The following is a 26,118-nucleotide window of genomic DNA, read 5'->3' as shown; positions in this document are numbered from 1 at the left end:
ATATACTAAAAAGAAAGTCACACAAAATGGGGTAATACTGAGATGCATGGCTAGGAGCTGGCAATCTGCATGGCTTATATTTTCTGTTTTTTATCTTTCTTTATTTTCCAGTTATTTCTACAAGAGAAGGCCCTGTTTCCATAATGAGAACAAAAGTGTTTGGGGAATAAAAAGGATAACCAAACCACAGTTCAATCATGAGAACTAAAAATAACAGTGGATATTTGGGACACGGGTGGACAGGATGAGAGCAAGACCATAGGATTCATGCCAGGTCATGAATCCTGCAGCTACAGGATCCTCAGGGTGTCTACCTGGCATGGTCAGTGCTGCTCTGGGCTCCAGGTGAAACTGGACTTGCAGCAAAGTAATCTTCAGCACCTGCACCCAGAAAGCACTGCAAGCCACAGTGACAGAAACAGAAGATAAGACACACAGGGCCCCATAGAGGACCAAGAAGTTTGTGCATTAAAAATGGGGGCAGGAGAAGACAAGGAGAGAAGGGAGCAAGAAAGGACAGGGACTGGAGTAGATAATTCAAAGCCTTGTCATTTATTTCTCTCCTGGCTAGAGAGCCTTTATCATATTTGCAAAAAGCTACAATATGCACTAGTTGCAGTCAAGACCAGCAAGATGAGCCAAAGGCACAGATGGAGGCTCTTTGGAATCCAAAGTCATCAAAGGTAAAGGCCCAAAGTTGGAAGAAACTATTAGAGGAAGGAGTCATGAAGGTTGGGTAGGATCTATACTGAAAAGATGGGCAGAAGAGAAAGCAATTTAGCACTGCAGTGAAGAGCAATTTAAAAATTGAAGCTCAAGGTGAGATCTAAATAGATTTTTAAAAATCCAAACTATTGAGAAAGCAATATTTTTAGTCTGAGAAACTCTGAGATGTTGCCACTGAAGGTATGGACACATTAGCACAAAGATGATTACATTAAAATATCACTATCCATAGATGCTCTCTCTTCTTCAAAGGTTTTCCATGTGCTCCTTCCCAAACTATCAGCCCACTGATTAGATTAACTTTTGGGGACTGGTATCAAGTTCAGACTCTCTTTTGCAGCATAATTAGAATTCCAGTAAGACACAGGTGCTACGTAAGGGGCCACATTCTCCAACCTGAGCTCCATTGAGCTACAACCCCACCCACCCCTGGCACCTAGCCAGACTACTTACTGTGTCCAGAGAACCTGGAAAAACTGATAAAACCTTCGTTCATCATTTCAAAGGTGTTAAGTTGGGACTATGCTCATTTCTCCTGGACTGGATTTGAGCAAAAATGTCTTTCCCCACACAAATGCAATCTCTAGTCAATTTGCATGCTGTTAGCCTGCCTTTTTTTTCTGCAGAGCATTTTATCGCCAAGCACATTCCCATGATTTATTAGCTAGTCCTTCATTAAAAGCCAAAAAGTTTTTATTTCCTCCATGTTTATGGATGATAAAAAGAGCTAGAGATTCGTTAAGTATCTTCCATAAGGTGACCCCACAAGTTTGAAGGACAGAGCTGGGGTTAGAATGTGTGCTCCCTGACTCGCCCCACCTGAGAGGTGCACTAGGCCACACTGCCTCTCTGCACGACAACATAACATGCCGTCAGGGGCAGATGTTGCCTGTCACCCTGACCATCCATCATGCCCATAAGAAGGTGCAATCACAAAGAGTGATTAAAAAAAAAAATAGCTCTCATCCAGGTGGCTAAAATCACTTTACTGAAATAAAGGCTTAGAAATGATTGTTTTTTGAGTAGTGGTCATATTTTAATCCCCACTATCTTCCTCCCTGCTAGCCCCCCACCCAGCATGGATCTGAGACACCTTCCCCTGACATTAGTGACAGGTACTCAAAGAATGAAAAATAAGATCTTCTGAATATTTGTCCAAGCAATTAGGAAAGGGAAACATGGTGAGGAGGAAAAGCCATCTGCTAAATTACAAAAAGCAAGAAACAAGATTAGGGTATGATCCACCACCCCAGATCTTTCAGAGCCACTTCTCAACCCTGCTTCCCCCTCTCTGTCCTCTTCCTTTGTTAAAGAACCATTTATCATGGGTGATTGGGAAATGACTTTAAATGTCACTATGAAAAATATGCCATATAATTGATCTAGAAGAGGACAGCTACTCAACTCTTTTATCATAGCAGTGAGGAAACTGAAAAGCAAATTCCTGAGGATTATATGGTGAGTACCAGATGCATCAGGTCTATGGCAAAGATCCTTTGCCTGTCAGCCTAGGGTCTTTTCTACCACACCCCCCAGATACAACTGTATTATCACAATTCAATCATTCATTCAAGCTCACCTACTATGTCTTAACACAGCCTTTGCTTTCAAAACATTCAGTCTAAAGGACTGACTGCAGTATACCATCTGATAAATAACGTAACAGTTTTCAAATGCTACCATAGATAACTGGGCGAGGGGATAAAATCAGTTTGGGGCTGTCTTAAGAGACCTCTTCTGTTCCTAACAATTTCAAATTACGGGGAAAACATCTCTTGGAGAGATGCACAGGGAAAAGGAATTTAGCACAGTGTGTAAAAGCCCACATCCTAATCATTTGTTCTTTTTGTTTATTTGTTTCATCTATAAAATACTTGAAAATTTTTTACCTACAAAAATTCTATTGAATGGATAAATGAGTCAGGTAGAAAGAAGTTTATCAACAATAAATGCTATGTCTATAGAAATAAGGAGAAATAAAATATAAAACTGAAAATATTCAAGAAAATTAAAGGGTAAACTCCTTTGGCATATATTTTAAAATAGAAAAGTAGGTACACATTATTCATAAAATATTACCAATAATCCATAGAACCATAATATGGAGTGGGGTGGGGGTGGGGGGGATAGAGTGCTTTGTGCTTGAGGCTTACTTTTCTTTCACTTATAATGAAGTTCTCTTGCTTAGCTTCCCCTGTCTGACTTCAAATTTTCTTTCATGGGCATATAAGAACCAGGGTCTGGAGCTTCATCTCCCCACTCTCCTGTGTCAGTTTGAAGACATCTCCATTGTCCTGACACATCCTTAGACTGTTTATGATTACAGTTTTCATAGAGACTGCCTAAGTCTCCTAATTTCCTGCAGGGGAGTTGTGAGTGAGGTGATGAACTTCCCAGTTAATGTCAGCACACACATCAGTGACACTCCCCAGGACCACCCACCCAATGGCTTTATTGGCAGAGATAAATGGTGATGATTTGATATTTCTTGTTTTTAAGTATTTAATGATGATTTCTACTGATTATTATTTCCTTTGCAGACATTCAAAATTCACCTTTTTTAAAAAAATGTTTTAGTTGTAGATGGACACAATACCTTTATTTTTATTTATTTATTTTTATGAGGATTGAACCCAGTGTGTCACAAGTACAAGGCAGGCACTCTACCACTGAGCTATAGCCCCATCTCCAAAATTCACCTTTTAAATAATTTATTCTAGCATTTTTCTGGTGATAGAATGAAATTTCATCAGTACTTTCAAACACACACACACACATGCACACACATACACATTTCCTTTATTTAAATGAAGAAAGTATTTTTTTCATCTCAAACAAACATTTTTCCTTGACCTTAAAGATTTGCCATGATTCCTAAGATATTCAGTAATTTTTCCAGGATCACCTTTTCAAGTGTTTTCCACTACAGAGAATATAAATTGCCTAAACTTGGGTTGCAATTCCATAGATGTTTTGGTTTGTTTTAGCCATTGTAGGATTTAGCCCTTATCTTCTTTATTCTCTTAACTCCCTGATATTCATATACCTCTGTACCTTCAGGTCTTGTGTGTATGTCATATGTGAGAGAAAAATCATGGGGACCCATTTCTCATTCAGGAACTAATTCCCTTGGGTAATCCTAATGTGAAGGGTAATGACTTCTATTAAGACAGTTGCTCCAAAGCAAAAGAGGTGACAACTCTGGTTGAAGGCACTGAATGCCTGTGTGAGTAGCATTTCTCAAGATTTACAAATTAAAACAGCAAAGTAAAACCTTTTTTCTCTAATTTTCCAAGAAAAATAGAAAGCACTTTTAAGAGCATGTATCCTTTGACCCACACATTTCATCTAAAAACATTTATTACCAGAATCAATTGGACAAGTATGAAAAAGACAGCTATACAAAAACATAGTCTCTAGCATATTGAACAACATCAGAAATTTGTAAATAGCCTTAAATTTCAACAATTGATAAATATAGCATGGTATTTACAAATTATAGAATGTCATGTATAATATTAAGGTGCTGATATGAAAAATATATATTGATATGGAAGATGTTCATATATACATATTATGCATATATATAGATAAGTGGGGAAAATAGTTTACAGAAAACAACTTTGTGTTATTGTTTCATTTATTTCTATGCATGTGGGTAAAGTATATATAGAAATAGAAATGGAACACTATGCCACAATATTTAATATCTAGAAGTATAATTATAGTAAAATAGCTTTCTTTTTACTTATATGCCTTTACTATTTTTTCTACAAAAACTAAAATTTTGTACTATAAGATCAATTTTCTTTTAATGAGGAGGAGACAAATGAAAACCTAACATGACTTTTGAGTAATTTGATGCAGGGAAAAAGGTTGACTATTGTCATGGAAACATATGGATAAGTGGCAGTGCTTTTTCCTACAGGAAGAAAAGTGGCAATTCTTTCTTTCTTTCAACCTGTGGTACCAAATAATGAACTAATTGCCTTTCTCCTTTCTGGCCCATTTCTACCCCTAACCTTGCCTCCTCCCCCAACTCCATCCAGGAGTTGCTGAGCAGGTTCTGTAAGGAAATGGGAAAAACACAGGGCAGCTTCAACACAGTCCCCAAGGCCACATTACAGTGCCATTTTATTACAAAAGCTGAACTTACAAAACAGCGGAGCAGTGTCAGCATGAGCCAGGCTGAGAAAAAGACCACGATTTTACTCTTAAAAGCATTTCCTCGGATACATGTTTCACCAACCCAGAGAAACCTATGACAAATGAAACCTATGATGCTGACTGCTCACAAAGGCTCTGTCATTCAGAGGTGTGCAGAGGTGAGAGGTAGATCATGACTTCTAAGAGAACCTATGCAAAAGAGAGCTCCACTTCCCATCTCCATGGGAGTCCTGAGATCCTTCATCTGTCACTCCTGAGAGCAGCCTTCTGCTAGCCTGGGATTGACAGAACTGGTGGGCGTGTGTGTGTGCGTGTGTGTGTGTGTGTGTGTGTGTGTGTGTGTGTAAGCACGCATATGCTGGGGTAGAGGAGGAACAATGCAAGAGGAGAAAATTAAGACAGCTTCCCCCTCTTTCAGAAGGTGAGAGCTTTCTCCTGCAGGTCTCAGTAGCATCTAATAGGGCAATATCTTCAGCTATGAAAATATTACTAACCTGTTTCTAACCGCCACAAGGTACCTCTATCATATGCCATGACATTACTAAGCTTTTATTGCATTACTTTAAAACTATTGCATATATAAAAGTCCACTCAGAAACAGCTTTTCCATATATTAAAGATACATATTCTGGCTTTCTGGATTATGACTTCACCCCTTCCCATGTATTCATATTGAAAACTTGACCATAGGGATACAGTGAAAAGGACGGGAACTCTGGTAATAAAATGGTAAATGTTGATATTCTGTCCATCAAACTCTGTTTAACTTTCATAATGCCTGTGAGTTCTCGGTTTTCTCATCTATAAACAGCTGAGTAAAGCACTGCCACACAGGGATTGAGGAGACATTGAATGTGATCCTATATATATAGCACCCAGCATGATGTCACCCAGAAAATGATCCTTCCTCCCATGACCTGGGCACCATTACTGCAACTGCAAAAAGAGTAGGAGGTATCCCAAAACTCCCCCCTTGATAGGTATTCAAATCTTTATGGAAATTGCCATGTCATCTGCAGGAGGCATGTAATAACTTGCAGCAGCACAGAAAAGAAAGATTAAAGCACTGATTAATTAAAAGTGTCAGGCGCATGTTAAAATTCCTGTTGGATGTTAAAACAGCTAGTGACAGGATTTGTAAAAGAGAATGATTTAAGGAATTCACTGGCCATGGCACAGCCATATTAAAATGCTGTCTACCTTGTAGACTCTACCAGGAAATGGCATGTTGAAAGCATGCAGGGGCTCCCTTCAATTCCAACCTTCACAATTTCATTATTTTCTTCAACTTCATCACTCCCCTTATAAACTAAACAAAACTAAATGATTCAGGTGTAGCTTTTGTGTTTTTTATGCTCAGACTTATGTTGCTGCCTGACCTAAAAGACAATTTTATCTAACTAAGTTATAGATCATTAAGCTGAAAAAAAAAAAGTTTTCCTGTTACTGCTGTTTTACCATCTTGCCCCATCTTGTCTCATTAGCAGGAACTGATTGAGCATGAAGGTGTTCTCTGGCTGTCAGTAGATAAAGTAGGTGCTCTTGGCTTTCATCTGTTCTGAATTCTCCTTGTCTCATTATCTTCCCAAGGTCAGATTCTCTGACACGGCGGCTGCTTGCTTAGCACTCCATCCTGGCAATTACTCGCCAGGCAACCTTAACACTATAAGGTTCTCATCGGCAGCATCAAGGTGGCATGGGCCCTAGAATCCCTGATCTGATCCCCAGCCCATCTGCCCCCCACTCACCAACTCAGCTTTCAAATACAATGGTATCAAAGATGAGTGTGGCTCACTCAGGGTTGTATCCTGTCACCTCCAAGGCACCATCACATTAAGACATTCTAAGTAAGCCACAGTCCCACACAGGTCAGAAAGTCATGATGCCCAATCATATTTTATATTGGGGCCAGTTATTATATCTCAGACCTCAAACTCTAGGGTCCCATCTTTAAACTTCTTTGCTTTTCTTCAGTGAAAAAAAGTACAACTGCAAAATTATACAATCTTAGTTCTTAAACCCATTTTCCTTTCTCCATGATTACTTCCTGCCAGACAACCTGCCCCCTTTTGAGGCTGTCAGAAAGATCTAAGTAAGGAATGTATGTTCAAAATCTATGAGCACAGTTCCAACCAGAGTGCTTGGTGAGGTAAATGTTGTCACAGTAACTCTGTTCAAATTGGGTTCTTGCTTTCCCAGGGTAAAGTCCCTTAGGGATTTTCTTTACATTGTGAATTATCTGTGTAGTGAAAAGAAGGAAACAGATCTCCAATCCATTCCCTTCAAGGTATATTTTATTAGTGTGTCATATTTTCCTTTGAATATTGGAACAGGAAGCCAGGCACAGGGGTTTACACACTTGTAATCCCAGCAACTAAGAAGTCTGAAGCAGGAGGATCTCAAGTTCCAAGCCAGCCTCAGCAACTTGCAAGTCCCCTAAGCAGCTTAGGGAGACCTTGTTTCAAAATAAAAAAAAAATAAAAAGGGGTGGGGATGTGGCTCAGTGGTAAAGTATCCCTGGGTTCATAAGAAAGAAAGAAAGGAAGAAAGAAAGGAAGAAAGGAAGGAAGGAAGGAAGGAAGGAAGGAAGGAAGGAAGGAAGGAAGGAAGGAAGGAAGGAAGGAAGAAAAAAAGTTAGTTGGGAGAAGAATCTTAGAAATTTATACAGTGTACAGAGAAACACAGCTGCTAGGCAACATTTTGCTCAGAGTAAGATTTCTCCTCAGATTAGATGTCAATCCACCCTAAGTGTCCATGTCCTTTTCTAGACTGAAAAGACATGAGCAAATGCACACTCCCCTTTGTGGATGAGTGGTGACCAAGTCACCTGGTAGACTTCCAAGCAGCCAGGCAGGAGGGCAACCAGGTGCAAGCCTTCTGTGGGTTGAGCAATCTGCTCACTGGAAAAATTCAACCATCTGCCCTCTGTCCAACACAGCCTCCTGATCCTTATGTGCAAACAGAATGTTCCTTAGACCAAGAAGGGATATGAAACCACTAGACTTACTCTACAAACTCACAAATCTCAGGGCACTCTGCTCAAAATGTCGCAATCTCCTGTATATATATTTATACTCTGCTCATCACAAAAATAACTCAAACAAGAGAATTTTAAATATTTCTTATATCTTGCCCAAGAAAAAATTCACACCAAAAAATAATAATAACAATTCTGAAGAACTCTCCTTCAGTAAATATCCCCACTAAGCACAATGAGAGATCCCAATAGCTTGAATATCTACATAACAGTTACAGGCCCATAGCCCTGTGGTTTTCTAAAATTCTGCATAGGAAATTACACAGGCAGGTGTGTAAAGTATAAGACAAGCTCTTGAGGTGTCACCACCTCAAGAATGCAGAAACTTTAGCTAACAGGTGAAATTATTCACTGCATCATAGGAGTACTGAGAAAGGAATATGTTCCTCTGTCAGAAAGCTAAATCTAAGTGAGTTGGCCATAGAAGGAGAGAGAATTCAGAATCTTCTTTTGTGGCATGGGAAATGCCTGCATTCTGAGGACCCTGGCATTTTTTCCTTATAATTTTATTGTGAAAATTTCCAAAATTACAGGCTTGTTGAAATAATTACATAACAAACCTCCAAAACAGAAAACCTATCAAAGTTATCTTAACATTCTACTATACTCATTCATGTAGCATCCCTCTGGTCTATTGAAAGTAAATTATTGCAGATATGTTCATTCCCCCCTAAATACTTCAGAATTCGTAACTAATGAATGAAAGTTCAGTAATTTTTAATTGTATTATACATATGCACATTAGTAAGGTTCATTTTGACATAACTATATACCTATGTAATATAATTTTTGAGGAGGCTACTTTTGTTTATCAAGATACCTGGTAATAATTACAGATAATATTTAATCAGCATTTATTCTATGCCAGACAAAATACTAAATACTTAAAAATATCTCATTTGGTCCCACCAATAATCCAATGGCATAAGTGCATTTATTATTCATATTTTTTAGATTTGATTATTATTATTTTTCAAAGGTATTGTAGCCTGCAACGTGTAACACAGATTATAAGGCTATAGATAAGTTTTAAGATAAGTTCTGACATAAAGGATATATTTAGAAACATCTAAGCCTGGCAAGAAACCTACAGAAATTTTTCAATCCTTAGACACTAGAAGTTAGTAAGACAGAAACAGAAATCTTTGTAAGGCTCAATAGTTCTGATATTCTTTATATTTCTTTATCTTTTCTGTGCGTTGATTTCCTTTTTGTTTTCCTATGAATTTTTATCTGCCTTAAATTAGGCAAGAGAAACCAAGAAAGGGATTGATATAACTTTAGATCTAAGGATTAGAATAAACAGATTCTTATAATATGCAAAAATGACCACTTAGGAAGCCAAGCTTATGGGTGGGATAACATAGTGAGTCATTTTATAGGCCCCCTCTCACTATCTAGGTATCCTTTTTGCAAAAATCTTGCCTATGTTTTCTTTTAACAAAAGATCACATTTGGTTTCTTTCACCAAGCTGGGAAGGAAGGTACAATGGAGACATAACTTGCCCTAGATTTCCTTCTGCTGTGACTTCCACACTTTCTGACTGCCCTTTAAAGGAGAGACATCATCTCATGATCTTGGAGAGGAAGCCCAAAGAGAATCTATTGCCATAAAACATCACCCAGCAGTCTTATCACATCACCTGACAGTATCACTTTAGTTAACGCTGAGTTAGTGTTTCTATTATAAACCCAATTTACTGAAGGGGGGAAGGGCACCAAGGACACATGGACTCATAAGTCAACTGTGCAAAATGATATGAGGCTGAAAGCAGGTTGCCAAGTGGGTAGAACTTTTAAACCATGACACTGAAGGGAAAAAGAATTCCTGCTCCCTACTTGCATTGTTTAAAATAGGGCTGCATAAACATTATCTTAGAGATTTCTACAGTAGCAGCGGGCTTGCTTAATAATCTCCTTCCTCTCTCTGGCTGATGAGAGGGGGTTCATTATACAAACAAAGGGAAGAAGAGGTAGAGCAAGACATAATAGCAATGGAAATAAACTAGGGAACATAAAAACCAAGTCCAATCCTGATTCTGCCATTGATTAGCCACATCATGACCAAATCAGTTCACAATTTACATAAGGAGTCAAGGTCTTTTCACTCCATAAAATAGAGCCAATTACATCACCAATGTTACCCACCAGGTCTTGTGAAGTTCAAATGAGGTGAGTCTGGGAGTGCACACTGAAGCTCGGGAACCGCAGTTCAAATGATGAAGGCCATCACGGCTCTCACCAGGGAAAAGTGATCCCCCATCATTTAGACTTGGCCCCAGCCACCCATGATATTGAGACTTGCTCAACACCTGTCACTGTGCTCAGAAGATATCACCCCGAGCCTATTTGACCCTCTGCTGGCTGTGCTCTCTGTTTATCAGTGGGAGAATTTTCCCAGCATGTCAGGGAGAGGGCCAGAGATTATAAAGGTATATCTCTGTGGATGAGCAGGACCTTTGAAGACATTCCAGTGCTTCCAGACAAGGGTACCCCAGGTTTTATTTAAATGTGTTATATCAACGAAGGATGATCCTTCTAAGATCTCTTAGAGTCAGTACTAAGTTCTTGGCAATAGCATACCAGGGAAAATTATATGTGCCATTTCTGAGCTAAGCCCTTAAAAGGAAAGCATGTCAACTTCTGGTCCCTTTTCTGACTTTCTTATAGCTGAATGTGGACAAGGTGTTGTAGGTCATCTTAGTCTGTGTGAAAAGGATAATCCCCTAGAGATATAGAAGGAAAAATTAGAAGGCACCTAGAGATATATAGATATAGAGATATAGAAGGAAAAATTAGAAGGCACCTGTATATGGGAATAGGAAAATGAACTCCAGTTCACAGCTGCAAACAATTAAATCCCAGCATGCTGCCAGCTGTTTACCTTAAGATCGGAATCTGCCATCTTCTCAGATGTAATCCAGGAGAATAGAGGAATCAATGTATTGAAGGCAGCTGTCAATCAAAGGGAAATGGAATTGGAAGATGAACATCTAGTCTCCCCATCCATCACTGAAGAATTTTAAGTATTTCCTCATGGCTTTTCTGATTCCTCCAATCCATCTGGATCAGCTGTCCCCTATTTACATTAACACAGGCTTTCTTCACTTTCCTCCTTTACCTGCCTTACTTTCCCATTTTGTTTCTCTTCTACTTCCTCTGATCTCCCACAGACAAACCTCATCACTGAGTCTCTGTTTCAGAATTTGCCTTAAGTGGAAACCAAACCAAATGATCCTGTTTTCTTGCTTCCCTCACTCCAAGGACCTCCAAAGGCAGTTACTAAAAGAGTAATAATTGACAAAAAAGAAACTTTAGAAAATAATTACCCAGTTTTATCTCCATATTGTTTGTATGAAATTTCTCAACTTCTATTACATAGATCCTACTAGATTACTCCAGTATGCAAGAATTTGGGGCAAAATATTGCTCACTATATTAAAAGATTATAGTAAAACTTTCTGTTGTAAGAAACAAATATCCCCAATACATAATGATCTATTTAATAAAAATATTTGGGATCCAAATCAAATTTTGATCACCCAATAAACTAAGCATATATACAATGCTTTTTCAAGGTTTTCATATGCTTTCATAAAATTGTACATATTATCTAATGAGATTATTTCTATTCAATTTCTTCCAAATCAGGAAAGAATAAAGAAATGACTTCCTCTATTTTCCTGAACTTACTATTGAAATACCTTTAGACAAAACCAATTCTTAGCCTTGGTTTCCCTGCACTCGAAGGAATTTCTTGTATACACACTTAACTATGCTTTGCATTAATAGCATAGTTTACTGGTGGGTGTTAGCATTTTGATTTTTTGACTCTTAGTAAAGACATAATTCTTATTAATAAGAGAATCCAACAAGTATAAAAATGAAGGAAAGAATAGTTTCAAGCTATTCATTTCTAAAATGTTTTACTCATGTTGCTTTATATTTTATGTTCTTAATTCACAGATCTGATTCACCCTTGACTCTAAGAACTGTAAATTATTGAAAACATAACTGTCACATTACAGAGGCAGAATATTTTTTTCATGTATCATCTTTACAGTTAGATAAAAGATGTACAGACACTAACCTTATTGTGACATTATTCTGTGTGCAGTAAACTTCATGATAACAACTGTTTTTTAAAAATAGAGCCTTGGGTTGGGATTGTGGCTCAGCGGTAGAGAGCTCGCCTAGCACGGGCGGGACCCAGGTTCGATTCTGAGAACCACATAAAAATAAAGGCATTGTGTTGTGTCCATCTACAAAAAAAGATATTCTCTCTCTCTCTCTCTCTCTCTCTCTCTCTCTCTCTCTCTCTCTAAAAAAAAAAAAATAGAGCCTTCTAAAACATGTAGATGCAGAAAATTCAACCCCACTAACTCCAGAGGTCTAAGGTTCTTGTCGTAAAGTAATGAATTACTAACCAGTACATTCAAATTCCTACTTCTAAAGAAAAGTAATTCAACAACAAAGGCAATGACTCTGTGATAGCATGACCCCTTCAGAGAGAGATACATTTGATAACCACACTGCATTAAGTGGGTCCAGGCATAGATTAATCTTAAAAAATGCTCATACTTTCGAACATATTAAGCCAGGGCATGATCTTTGGTGTCATATTATTTTTGTTTTCTAGAACTAAAAATTAGAACATCATTTTTCTCAATAACTGTACCCAGCGTGGGATAAATTTTACTAACCTGTGCATACAATTGAGGTTGCATTCACACCATTGCTGAATTATAAACACTTGAAGATCCACCTCCCAGGCAAGACCTTAGCACCCTCTGGGTCACCTCTGACAGGACTTAGGTGTGTACTTCCATTTGCTTTTTCCAACAGGTGCTGATACTTCCTGTAGGTACTCAGCTCCACCAAAAAAAGTCTCAGGGGTCTGTACCATATTTTCCCAGTTTCTGCACCCAGCAATATCCTGTGCCTTGGTCTGAAAAACCGATCCTACCTCAAAGTATCACCAGGGGTCCTTGAAAAATATCACTGAGCACCATCTGACCAAGTCAATGCGGAAATCAGTTCCTTCAGCTTTCTACCTCCCAGCATCCAGTCTGCTGTCGGCAGCCACTCCAACAAAAGAGAAATCTCACTAAGGCAAAAGGGGAAAAAAATGTTCCCCTGAACCTTTAGGGAAAAAACAAACCATTTCTCTTAAAGAGATTTAAATGCACAAGAAATACATTTCGGATTTTAAAATGTGAGTTTATCACAAGTGATACCACTTTAGTCCTTTAGAGCAATATCACCTATAACAGCTTTCCTAGCTGCAATTCTTCACCATTCCCCATAGGGAGCTTTTCCAGATCAAAGGAACAGACTGCCCTAGACCCACAGCTTGCAGCACAGAACACATAATTCTCATAGTTTGAAATTACTTTGTTTTTAGACGTCTACCATCCTCATTAATATATTAAAAATAGTAAGGACAAGTTTCAAGGAACACTTGAGCTTAATAACCAATCTCTACATCCCACCCTTTCACACATTTCCTACTGATCAACTTGGAGTTCCATTCTGAAATACTGGGGTACACACTCATCATATCTTGCTTTGAGGATGCTGCTGCCTTTTGTAATCTAGCCATTAGATCTAATCTAAGATCACTGCTAAAATAATACACAGATAAAAAATGTTTAAAAAATGGCTTGATGACTTTGAATGATTTCTAGAAAAGTCTTTCTACTCCACCCACATGAGGTTAGGATTTCAACTTAGGTCCTTAGTATAATTCATATCCAATTATGAAATATTCTAATAAATTATAAAATAATTTATATTGATATTATGATCTTTATATGGCTATTGTATAAATAACATATGCTAAGTATAAAAATTTAGACATTATAGAGAATTGAAAATAATGTAATATCAAAATACAGTTAGCCACTAATTCATTTTGGCACATTTCAATGCTTCTCTATAAACACTTTCATACAGGGAAGATATTAAAGTCTTACAATTTCCTAATCTTCTTTTCTTACCCCAAGTATATAATAAGAATCTAACTATGATTCCTGTTTCTCAAAGACTTTTTAAAATGACTCCATAATATTCCATCAATGAACTGAGTATAGATCATTCAAGTATTACCCTATTGTTAAACATTTAGATTTTCTTGGTTTGTGCTATTATAGAAAATCTTATATTGTCTAAGTTTCTGTATAAATCTATATCAGTATTTCATATTATTTCCTTAGAACATATTCTGTGAAGTGGAATTTGGGGACATGGACTGTTTGGTATAAATATATTGTCAAAGTTCTTTTCAATAACTTCTAACAAATTAATAACCCCATAAGCGTATGAGTGCTCATTTTGCTATATCCTGATTAACACTGAATACTATTATATTTAAAAAATATATCTCTATGTACAAAAGAAAAAAAAATCTCCCTGCTTCCATTTAAGATGGAGTGGCAAGGCCTGAACAGAACCTCTACCTAAAACAACATCAAACAAAATAGATGGACCATGACAGAAGAACATTAGAGATCAGGTAGCAGAGGATGCTGATTCTTGAAAGATGGTGAACAAGTGAGGTAAGTACTGTGATCACCTGTCTGGAGGAAGTATCCAAAGAGGGGGCAACCAGGCAGATCTCAGAAAAGACATCCTGAGTTGAGGATAAGGAGGCAACTATCTAGGAAACCTTGGAAACTAAGTTCACGAGGCAGAGTGCCACAGAGGCCAAAACTAAATAGAGAGAAAGTCCCAGAGGTCTGCATGTGGTCCCCTCAAGTCTTGAGCTGAGTACAAGTTAGATAATACAAATGAGGAAAGGCCAGGGACAGAACCAGCCAAGGTAAGTGGAGGGACAGTGCTCAGGTCAAAACACAGAGCTGGAAATACTACTTACTGCCAATAGCCAGAATGGGACACCTCATATTTGGGTATCCATCTGTTAGAGTACTGAGAAGAGTCATGGATCAGTAATGTGGAAAATTAACCTTAAACTAAATGCAGTTTTAGTCCCATCTCACCCAGCAAAGCTTAAATGCAAGCCCTGAAAGTCTCAAACTGTTTCCAAGAAGTCTGATCACATCCCAAAACAAAAGGTCAACAATAATTGTAGAATTAGAAAATGAGTAACACCTAGTAGGGCAAAATTCACAATGTCTGGTAATCAACCAAAAATTACCCAACATGAAAAGAATAGAAAAATGCAACCCATGAATAAGAAGAAAATCAGTTAATAAAAATAGCACAAATGAACTCATTAACAAGGACATTAAAACAGTGACATATGCACTCTGTGTTTATGAAAGCAGAATATTGAACATATTAAGTAGAGATATGAATGATGTAATGCAGACTGTAATTGAAATTCTGAAAATAAAAACTAAAATATCTGAAATGAAAAAATATACTAGATGGGATTAACAGCAGGAAAGATATTCTGGAAGGGATTATTGAATTTAAAGATATCTATATATCTATATCTATATCTATCTATATCTATATCTATATGTGTCTATATAGACATATATATAGAGAGAGAGATATAGATATGAAGTCCCATACAAAATAAAACTCAGAGAGAACCAAGAATGAATAAAAATGAAGAGAGCTTCAGCGAACTGTTAGGGTAGCTTCAAGCAGCCAGAAATACTGCAATTAGAATCCCTAAGAGATGAGTAAAGGAAAGACTGAAAAAGGTATTAAAGGAAAAAATGGCCAGATTGCTTCCAAATTTGATTAAAACTGTAATCCCACAGAACAACTCCAAGCAGAAAAATCTTGAAAAATTATACCAAGGCAAATAATAACCAAATCAACCTATAAATTCAATGCACCCCCATTCTTATCATGTTTTGCTCAGCTTTTTTACTGCTGTGACCAAAAGACCTGACAAGAACGATTAAAAGAGGAAAAGTTTATTTGGGGGTTCACTACGGTTTCCAGAGTTTCAGTCGTAGACAGCCGACTGTGTTCCTTGGGGCCTGAGGTGAGACAGAACATCATGGAAGAAGGGTGTGGCAGAGAAAAGTATCTGGGATCATGGCACCAGGAAGCAGAAAGCAAGCCCCCCTCCCCATGGGGACACAATATAAGCCCCAAAGTCTCGCCCTCAGTGCCCCACCTCCTCCAGCCACACCCCACCTGCCTATGGTTCCTACCTAATTGATCCCTGAGGGGATTAATACACTGACTGGGTGAAGGGTCTCATAACCCAAAAATTTCACCTCTAAACATCTTTGAATTGTCTCACACATGAGCTTTTGGGAGATGCCTCATATCTAAACTATAACACATCATAACATTTTGGGGGTAGGACTTGAAATTAGTTAATTTTAAGATTTATATAGAAATATAAAGAACCTAAAAGAGTTAAAATTAAGTATAACCAAGTTTGGCTCTGTTTTGACTGACTTCAAGTCCTGCTTTAAGGCTACATGTAACAAGACAACATAGTATGATGTAAAGATAGACATCTACATTATTAGAACACAATAAACATGACAGAAATAGATTTGCATATACATGGTCAACAGGTTTTTGACAAAAATGCTATAGATATGAAATGTCAAATGGACTTTTATAAAAACAAATTGCACTGGACAAAATGCATGCCTGTATTTTTAAACAGAAGAACCTTAACACTTACTTCACACCAAAACCCAATATTAACTTCAAATAGATCACAGGCTAAAATTCATTTGGAAAAATAAAAGACCCAGAATAGCCAAAGCATTTCTAAGCTTAAAAAAAAAACCCTCAATGCTATAGGTATCACAATACATGACTTGAAATTCTCCCATAGAGCTATCGTAACAAAAACTTCATGGAAAAAGCATAAAAATAGGCACATAGACCTATGGTGCAGAATAGAAGACATAGAGACAACCCCACACATCTACAGTCAACTGATCCTTGACAAAGTTACAAAAAACATACATTGCAGGAAAAAAATCAGCCTTTTAAATAAATGGTGCTGAGAGAACTGGTTATCCATATGTAGAAGAATAAAACTGAACCCTTATCTCTCACACTACACAAAAATTAATTCAAAATGGATCAAAGACCTAGAATTTGGTTTGCATTTCTCTAATTACTAGAGATGATGAACATTTTTCATATATTTGTTGATCAAATGTATATCTTCTTCCAGTAAGTGTCTGTTCAGCTCCTCAGCCCATTTATTGATTGGGTTGTTGTTTGGGATTTTTTTGTTGTTGTTTTTTTGGTGTTAAGTTTTTTGAGTCAGAATGGCAGTTATCAAGAATACAGACAACAATAAATGTTAGCAAGCATGTGGGGGAAAAGGCACACTCATTCATTGCTGGTGGGACTGCAAAATGGTGCAACCAATATGGAAAGCAGTATGGAAATGCCTTAGAAAACTTGGAATGGAACCACTCCTCAATCTATACCCAAAGGACTTAAAATCAGCATATTATAGTAACACAGCCACATCAATGTTTATAGCAGCTCAATTCACAATAGCTAAACTGTGAAAGCAACCTAGATGCCCTTCAATAGATGAATGGATAAAGAAATTTTGGTATATATACACAATGAAACATTACTCAGCATTAAAATAGAATAAAATTATGTCATTTTCAGGTAAATGGATAGAGTTGGAGAATATCATGCCAAGTGAAGTAAGCCAATCCCCAAAAGCCAAAGGCCGAATGGATGCTGATCCATAATGAGGAGGGGGGAGGCATGTGAAAAATGGAGGAACTTTGGGCAAAGGGGAGGGAGGGTGAGGAGGGTGCATGGGGGCAGGAAAGATGGTAGAATGAAGTGGACATCATTGTCCTAGGTCCATGTGTGACTGCACATATAGTGCAACGCTACATCGTGTACAATCATAGAAATATAAAGTTGTGCTGCAGTTGTGTACAATGAACCAAAATGCATTCTGCTGTCATACATACCTAATTAAGATAAATCAATTAATAAAAAAGAAAAAGGTTCTAAAATTAAAAAAGAAAAAGAAAAATCACAATGAGATACTATTTCACATCTACTAGAATAGTTAAAATAAAAAAGACTAAGAATAGTATTTGAGGGGGAAGAAGTAGGGCAAATCAAATCAAATCAAGTCATTATGGCGGACGAACAAGATCAGCAGTTTCCTAAGAGACTAGGTATGTAGTTACCCTTTTACGCAACAATTTCACTCCTAGGCTCTGACATCAAAGAAATGAAAATATATTATAAAGGGTCTGACTCCATTTTTTATGTTTCAACACTGACAGCTTTCAGATCCTATTATTCCCTCTTTCCCTTTTGCCTATATCTGAGAAAATCAATAAGAAAGTTTGAGCCTTCTCTCTTTTGGTGCAGAAGTGGAAATTCACCGAGTGCAAAACTCAGCCACGGGCATATTTATTTTGGGTCCACCCCCAAATTACAAAAGAAACAGCCCGCCCCTTTGCTCAAGCCATTCTGCAAAAGTTTGGGTATTTGACTTCTCTTTTAAGAAATTCACTATTTGTGAGTAACAAACATTATCACACCTTTTCAGTATGTGTATATGCATGTGTGTGTGTGTGTGTGTGTACAGCTAAAAAAAACTAGTTTAGCAAGTTTGTGGAATACAAGAACAATATATAAAATCTTTATATGATATTATTATAGCCATTGCATCTCTTTTTTAGTTACTATTTTCATGGTATATCCATTTTCATCTTTTTACTTTCAATATATTTTATACATTTGAATAAAAAGTATGTCTGTCATGGATAGCATATAATAAGATCACATCTCTTAAATTCATTCTGCATTTTCTGTCTTTTAATTAGAGTGTTTAATCCATTCACAGTTAATATATTTCCTGATAAGGTAGGATTTATTCCTGTCATTTTATTTGTTTTCTATATCTTATCCCTTTTTGCTCTTTCTATATTTACTGCTTTCTTCTATGTTAAATAGATAAGTTTAATATATCATTTTAATTTTCTTATCACTCTTTTACTGTATATTTTGAGTTAGTCTTTTAGTGATTATTCTGAAAATTTTAATTAACATCTTAATTTATAACAAACTAGTTTAGATCAATATCAATTTAATTTTATTACTATATAAAACTTTGTTATGTAACTCTTTTTTGAGTTGTTATTGTCATCTAAATTACACAAATGCCATCAACACAAATGTATAATAATTGACTAATTCAGTGATCTTTTTAAAAAAATATGAGAAAAAAAAGAACTACAAGCAGAAAATATATTTTCATAGTCCTTTATATATATATATACCTATGTAATTACCTTTACCAGTGCTCTTTATTTCTTAAGAATGATTGATTTATTGCCCAAAATCTTTAAATTTGACTTAAACTTCCTTCAGTATTTTTGTGCACTGGGTTTGCTAGCAATGGCTTTTCTGTTTTTTTTTTTCAATCTGAGATTTCAGTATCATTTTTGAAGAATAAATTTGCTGGATATAGAAACCATGTTGACAGCATCCCACTGCCTTCTGGCCTCTGCGATTTCTGATGAGAAATCGGCTGCTAATCATGTTAAGGATTCCAGATACATGATGAATCTTTCACTTTCATGAAAGATTTCATGATTTCCTTTTTGCTTTGGTTTTCAGGGGTTTAATTATGATGTACTCTAGAGGTGAATCTCTGAACTTATTCTAGTTGGATTTTGTTGATGTGTCACACTCAGGTGTATAGATTCATATAGACTGTTTTTTCTTCAAATTTGGAAATTTTCAGCCATTATTTCTTCATATATTGGTTCTATCCCCCCCCTCTTTTCCCTGCAGTTTTTATTGTGCATATTTTGGTACTCCTAGTCGTATCCCATAGATCTCTAAGGCTCTGTTCAATTTTTCTTGTTCTTTTTCTTTTTCTTCTGCAGACAACAAAACCTTGGTTCACCTGTTTTTAGGTTCCCTACTTCTGCTTTCTACCTTTGCAAATATGCCTTGGAGTACCTCTAGAGAAATTTTTACTTCACTATTGTTTTCTGAAGTTTTTAGTTTTGTAATTTTTACCTCTTTATTAATACACTTAATCTGGTGAGACGTCATTATCTCTTCTCTTTAGTTCTTTGGGTGTTACTTCTTCATTTTTTTCAATATTTTAAATGACTGATTTAAAATCTTTATTTAATGAGTTCAGCATTGGGGCTTCCTCAGTATCAGTTTCAACTGACTACTATTTCCACTGTATGGACCATAGTTATTGTTGTCTCTCTTTTTTTGGTTAAAAATGAATATTTTACATTCAATCAACAAATATATGAAATAATGTCCAACATCTCTAGTAATTAGAGAAATGCAAGTGAAAACTACTCTAAGATTTCATCACATGCCAGTCAGAATGACAGTTATCAAGAATACAGACAACAATAAATGTTGGCAAGGATGTGGGGGAAAAGGCACACTCATTCATTGCTGGTGGGTCTGCAAATTGGTACAACCAATCTGGAAAGAAGTATGGAAACATCTTAGAAAACTTGGAGTGGAACCACCATTTGACCCAGCTATCCCACTCCTCAGTCTATACCCAAAGGACTTAGAAACAGCATACTATAAGGACACAGCCACATCAATGTTTACAGCAGCTCAATTCACAATAGCTAAACTGTGGAAGCAACCTAAATGGCCTTCAATAAACAAATGGATAAAGAAACCGTGGTATATATACACAATGGAATATTACTCACCATTAAAAGACAATAAAATTATGGCATTTGAAGGTAAATGGATGGAGTTGGAGAATATCATGATAAGTCAAGTAAGCCAATCTCAAAAAACGAAAGGTCAAATGTTCTCTATGATAAGTGGATACTGAGCCATAATTGGGAGGAATATGGGAAAAATGGAGGAACCTTGGACAAAGGAAAGGAAGGTGGGGAGGATGCATGGAGATAGGTAAGATGGTGGCATGAGGTGGACATCATTACCCTAGGTACATGTATGACTGCACATATGATGCGTCACTGCATCATGTACAATCATAGAAAGGTAAAGTTGTGCTATAATTGCGTAGGAAATGAACAATGAATCAAAATTCATTCTGCTGTCATATATACCTAATTAAAATAATTTTAAAAAGGAAATTGTATATGTTAAGGATATTGAGGATACAAAGTACTTTTTTTAAAAGAGAGAGAGAGAACTTTTTTAAATTTATTTTTTAGTTTTCGGTGGACACAACATCTTTATTTTATTGTTATGTGGTGCTGAGGATCGAACCCAGTGCCCCGCACATGCCAGGCGAGCATGCTACTGCTTGAGCCACATCCCCAGCCCAAACAAAGTACTTTTTGATGTGCATCTTAAATTAAAATTTTAGATATATACATTCTTAATTGAAATTTATTCTATAAAACATTAACATAAATTCCATTAACTAATTCTTTTTTAAAATATTTTTTTAGTTATAAATGGACACAATATATTTTTATGTCTTTATTTTTATGCGGTGCTGAGGATCGAACCCAGTGCCTCAAATATGTGAGGCAAGCACTCTACCACTAAGCTACAGTCCCAGCCCCTTCATTAACTAATTCTAATTGAGCACCTTATATTAATTTACATGATTAAAATGTTCAAATTAAAAATTTGTAAATGAGCATTTTAAAAAATTAAAACTATGGAAGTCAGATTCTAATCCTTCCCCAAGGTTTGTCTTTATTACTATCTGTTGTCACTTACTGTCTTAATGACTTCTCTGAACTAATTATCTAATCTGTGTTCTTTTTCATTTGTAATCACGGAAATCTCTACTCATTTTGCTTAGTGGTCAAATAATGATTGGACAGAGATATTTCTAAATGCCCAGAACCAGTCAAGCCTTCCAGTCTTTGCCAAGATTCTCTACGTGTCTGTTGTGGAATGCCTTGGATTCATCCAGGATATTTATAACTCGACTTCAGCCTTCACTTCCTACTCAGGAATAGTCTAGAGATTGGTCAAATGTGAGGACAGAGATTTTCCCCGATCTTTTCTCAACACAAGTTCCTAGACATATGCAAAATCCAACATACGAGTGTTGACTTCTTTATTTCCAGAAATACCTTACAGTTTTTCAAAGTTCTTTACAGACATATTCTTCTCTGGGTTTTCTTCTTAAACTTTTTGGTTAGCCTATTTGCCCCCCATTGTTGCCCCCCCACCTGGGGCAGGCACAGTGTTAAATAATTGCCTCCCATTGTTTTCTCCTCTGGAGAAAAGACTGTCCAGGCTAAGTGATCTAAGATTGCAAGATGTTCTTTTTCAAGGTTTTCTCAGAGGTGGGTAGGGAACCCAGAAAAGGTCCAGTTAAAGTGTTCACAAATTTCACATTCCCTACAGAAATAATAGTATTGTTTGTTTGTTTGTTTTTATTAAAACTCTAAAATTCTGATAATGAATACTCTTTTAAATTTACAGGTTTTTTTAAAAAAATGATTTGGGATGTTTTAGCTATTTTTCAATGATTTTATGGAGAAGATGTTTGCAACTCCTTCCTCTGCCATTATCACTGAAGTCCTCTACCTATCCCCAAATTTGATACATATTTTTAAATTCATCTATCTGATGAATTTTTTTTTGCTCAGCTTTAGAACATTGAGTTTTCTACATATCTCATTTAATACATATCACTAATAAATTTTCATTTATATCTACGTACATATGTAGTTTTGTACAAGTAGCCACAAAAGGAGACATATTATTTGAAAAATCTTCTAATAATCATGGACACACACACACACAAATACAAAAGTGACCTCCTTAAGCCCATTGAGTTCCCACTGTGCTCCAGCATTGACTAATTTCTGTCCTTACATGCATATCAACTGAATGGACTCCAATTTTTCAGATGTCAAACAAGTGGAGTCTCCAGTGTGGCAGCTGCAAAAATTCCTGTAAGAGTAATGATCTTCCCAGTTCATGTCACCATCCTTCAACCTTCACCATACGTTTTGGTCTTCAATACTTGAAGAAAAAATAAAATGGGAATGCAAATAGTCTCCCTTCATATTACACACCCACGCCCCTTTAGGTGAGAAATAGGAAACAAAGATCTAGGACTTTATTTTAGATATGCTGAGTAGCTTCTGATGTGGCCTCTGTCTTTTCATATCACCCAACTCTTGTTCTACCCAATGTTGATTCTTCAACTTGAGACTTCACTAAAAACCTTCCTTTGTGCAAGACAAAGATTACAATACTTACGTTGGGCCAATTTTAGTTATGCTAATTGCTAACCAAAGAAAGGTGCTAAACATTGAAATATACAGGTGAAAGAAAGTAATTCCTATTTGCATCAAACATGTCTGTCAAGTGTTAGCAGAATGATGTTGTTCTACAACAAGGAGTAGAAAGTTTCTGTACAGTGTTGTGTGTTTATAAGATGAGGCATATTTGGAGTTTTCTTTCCTAGTAACTACAATAATGCCCTCGCACCAGAACTTATAAAACACACAAGTGAAGACCCTTGGATCTGGATTCAGACTTCCAGAATTTCAGTAATACTCCTTTTAAACAAAATAATAACTTTGTAGACTAGGCAGTATTCATGCAACTGAAAACAACATATGGCCATCAATAAAGCGAAAGGTAAACTAGGAAGGGTCAGCCTTAAAGAATGTTTTTAAGTAGTACAGGTAGAATTAAATTCAATATTCCTTTACTAGTTAGAAAAAAAAGATATATTTATCTGTTTTTATCCTAATAGATTCATGAAGGGAAAACTTATGTGGTTTCCCCTTTTCCCACCCAAAAAATATGCTCAGAATACATCTTAAAATAAGACATATAGAATAACCATATCGAAGAGAGAGGAAAGCAAAATGTTTAAAGTCTGTTCAGAGGTATTAGAATCCAATTCGCTAGATACAATTCTATACTCTCCCACCTTTATCTTCTATTTGAGGTCTTACACGTACAATATGTATATCCTATCACAGAACTCATCTTAAAAATATGAGAAATCATGGCACATGCCTGTAAACCCAGCAGCTTGTGAGGCTGAGGCAAGAGGATCGCAAGTTCAAACCCAACCTCTGCAAAAGCCAGTCCCCAAGCAACTCAGTGAGATCCTGTCTCTAAATAAAATACAAAATAGCGCAAGGGATGTGGCTCAGTGGTCGAGTGCCCATGAGTCCAACCCCTGGTACTTCAAAAATATATATAAATATAAGAAATCATGCTTTAAAAATTGACTTCTTGTTTGTTCTGTATTTGTAATGTGGTGACCACAATATACCATTTGCCCAGGAGGTTAAATGTCTCTGTTACTTTCTTGTTTCTGAAAATACTTTATAGTGTTTTTTTGTAAAAAATCATTTACATTTAAAATGTAACATGGGGCTGTGAAATGTAGTCATGGAAACCATGACAGTAGGAGAAAAAAGAGATTGGAGGATTTAGTGAGTGTTTTTGATTTTTCAAATACAATAGTTCCCTTAGCAAAGTCAGTGGTGCCATATGGTGAACTGTGTGTGGTAATTTTCTAAGCTTGCAAATAGAATTCTGCAAAATGTGATCAACTGCTAAGTCAGTGCACTCCAAGTGAGCCCAAACTCCACTCCTGCTCACCATTCCCAGGGGAATTAGATGCCAACATTTTACATACTGCAAACAAACAAGCAACACTTAGTGTTAAATTTTTAAAAAGCAAATAAAGGTTCATGGAATTGGACAGAAGTTCTTCAAAATCATTCACCATAAAAAGTAGAGAAGCATTTGATTTCAGAAGGTCACAGACTTCGCAAACTCACTGCTGATCATCTACCTGGAACTCTTGGTTGAATTGAGATTTAGTCCCTGCCCTCTCTCCACAAGCAAAAACCCTTAATTTTACGATTGCTCTCTTCTTAAAGGAAGCATTGTCTGTACCATAGTCTTTAAATGTAAATCAGCTTTTGCTGCAAAGTAAAAAAAAAAAAAAAATCACATCTCATTTGCATAACAAAGAGCATGTACTACTCTCTCATGCACCTGCAAGTTGGCTGAGGCAGATTTGCTTCAGGCTGCAGGGCTGTGGGTTGAGACAAGTCTGCTTCACTCATCTAACACTGGTGCCCAGACTGGAAGGCCAGCAGGTCTTCCCAGGGTAATGGCCAAAGTGCAGAAGGATAAACCCAACCATGCAAATGTATTTCAAGCCTCTGTTTGCATCAAATTGACAAAAGTTACATAGTCAAGCCTAACATCAGTGAGAAGCAATATATGTTCTTTACATCTAAGTAGGATGATAGAGTAAATATTTACTTAATAACAAATTTTGCCACAATACCCCCTTTTGTTCTCAAATATTCTGTCTTCCCATATGCAAAATATCATTTGTATAACAAACAGCATCATATTCAAAATCCAGAACCTCATCATCTATATCTCTATATCGGTCTGGATGCAGTTTTTTAATTCACTGACCTAAGAACTAAAAACACAAGTTATCTGCTTCTACATACCTGATATATAGAATATATAGTTGTGTAACTTGGATATTTCCACAATAGATAATCCTGTATTTAAAAGGGGTGGAAAGGAAAGCACCTAATGGTCTCAAGTCCATAGTAATTTTAGAACCTCTAGAGTCAATGTCATCAGATCTTCAAACATTAGGGAGCTTAAATCATTGCTTGCTAACCGCTCTTACTCTAAAGATTGACCAAAATTAGAGGTCTTTTGAATGGCACCTGTGCATCTTCTCATAGGAGGAAGATGAGTCGCTTTGAACAAAAAAATAATTGGGAACTTGTATCTGCACAAGTATACGAGTTGACACAAAGTGATCGAATTTATCCTCTGCTAATGTTTTATGGAGATCATAAATAACGGAATTATGAGTATATTTTTCAAAAAGATCTAAGTTTTGCTCCTTGAGAATAGCTTTCACTTCACTATCTCCACAGATTTCGGTTGGCCCCCTTGGAGGTCCTTTCTCTCCCATCGTTCTTTTTGACTATGTCTAAGAAGGCACTTGAAAATAATCCCCTTTTGGTGGTCCAACAACTTTTTGAAGTTCAATTCTTCACAATATAAATTTGGGGAGCAAGAGATTTTTTATATCTATAACAGCCTTGGTGTCTTTCAGTCTAAGTTGATGGGTGCTTTGCCAATATAAATCTCTCAAAAGCTTGTTTTCCCCCCCATGTACTTAAATATAGTTTAATACAAGTGTCAAGAACCACAGACACAATTCTTTGCAAGGCATATCTCTGTCTAGACTTAATTGTGGACACTTTGAATACATTAGACATCTGTGTTATCTA

At 36.6% G+C, this 26,118-nt stretch overlaps 1 pseudogene; it reads right to left on the bottom strand.

Annotated features, from left to right (window-relative positions):
- LOC107142267 overlaps positions 1–25,796 on the bottom strand; it is a 39,703-nt pseudogene extending 13,907 nt beyond the window's left edge.
- Between the last annotated feature and the right edge of the window lie 322 nt (positions 25,797–26,118).

The sequence above is a fragment of the Marmota marmota genome, unplaced genomic scaffold, assembly GCF_001458135.2.
Source record: "Marmota marmota marmota unplaced genomic scaffold, marMar, whole genome shotgun sequence".
Classification (NCBI taxonomy): Eukaryota; Metazoa; Chordata; class Mammalia; order Rodentia; family Sciuridae; genus Marmota; species Marmota marmota.
Note: the sequence above shows the minus strand (reverse complement) of the source record. Positions and strands in the feature narration are given on the sequence as shown.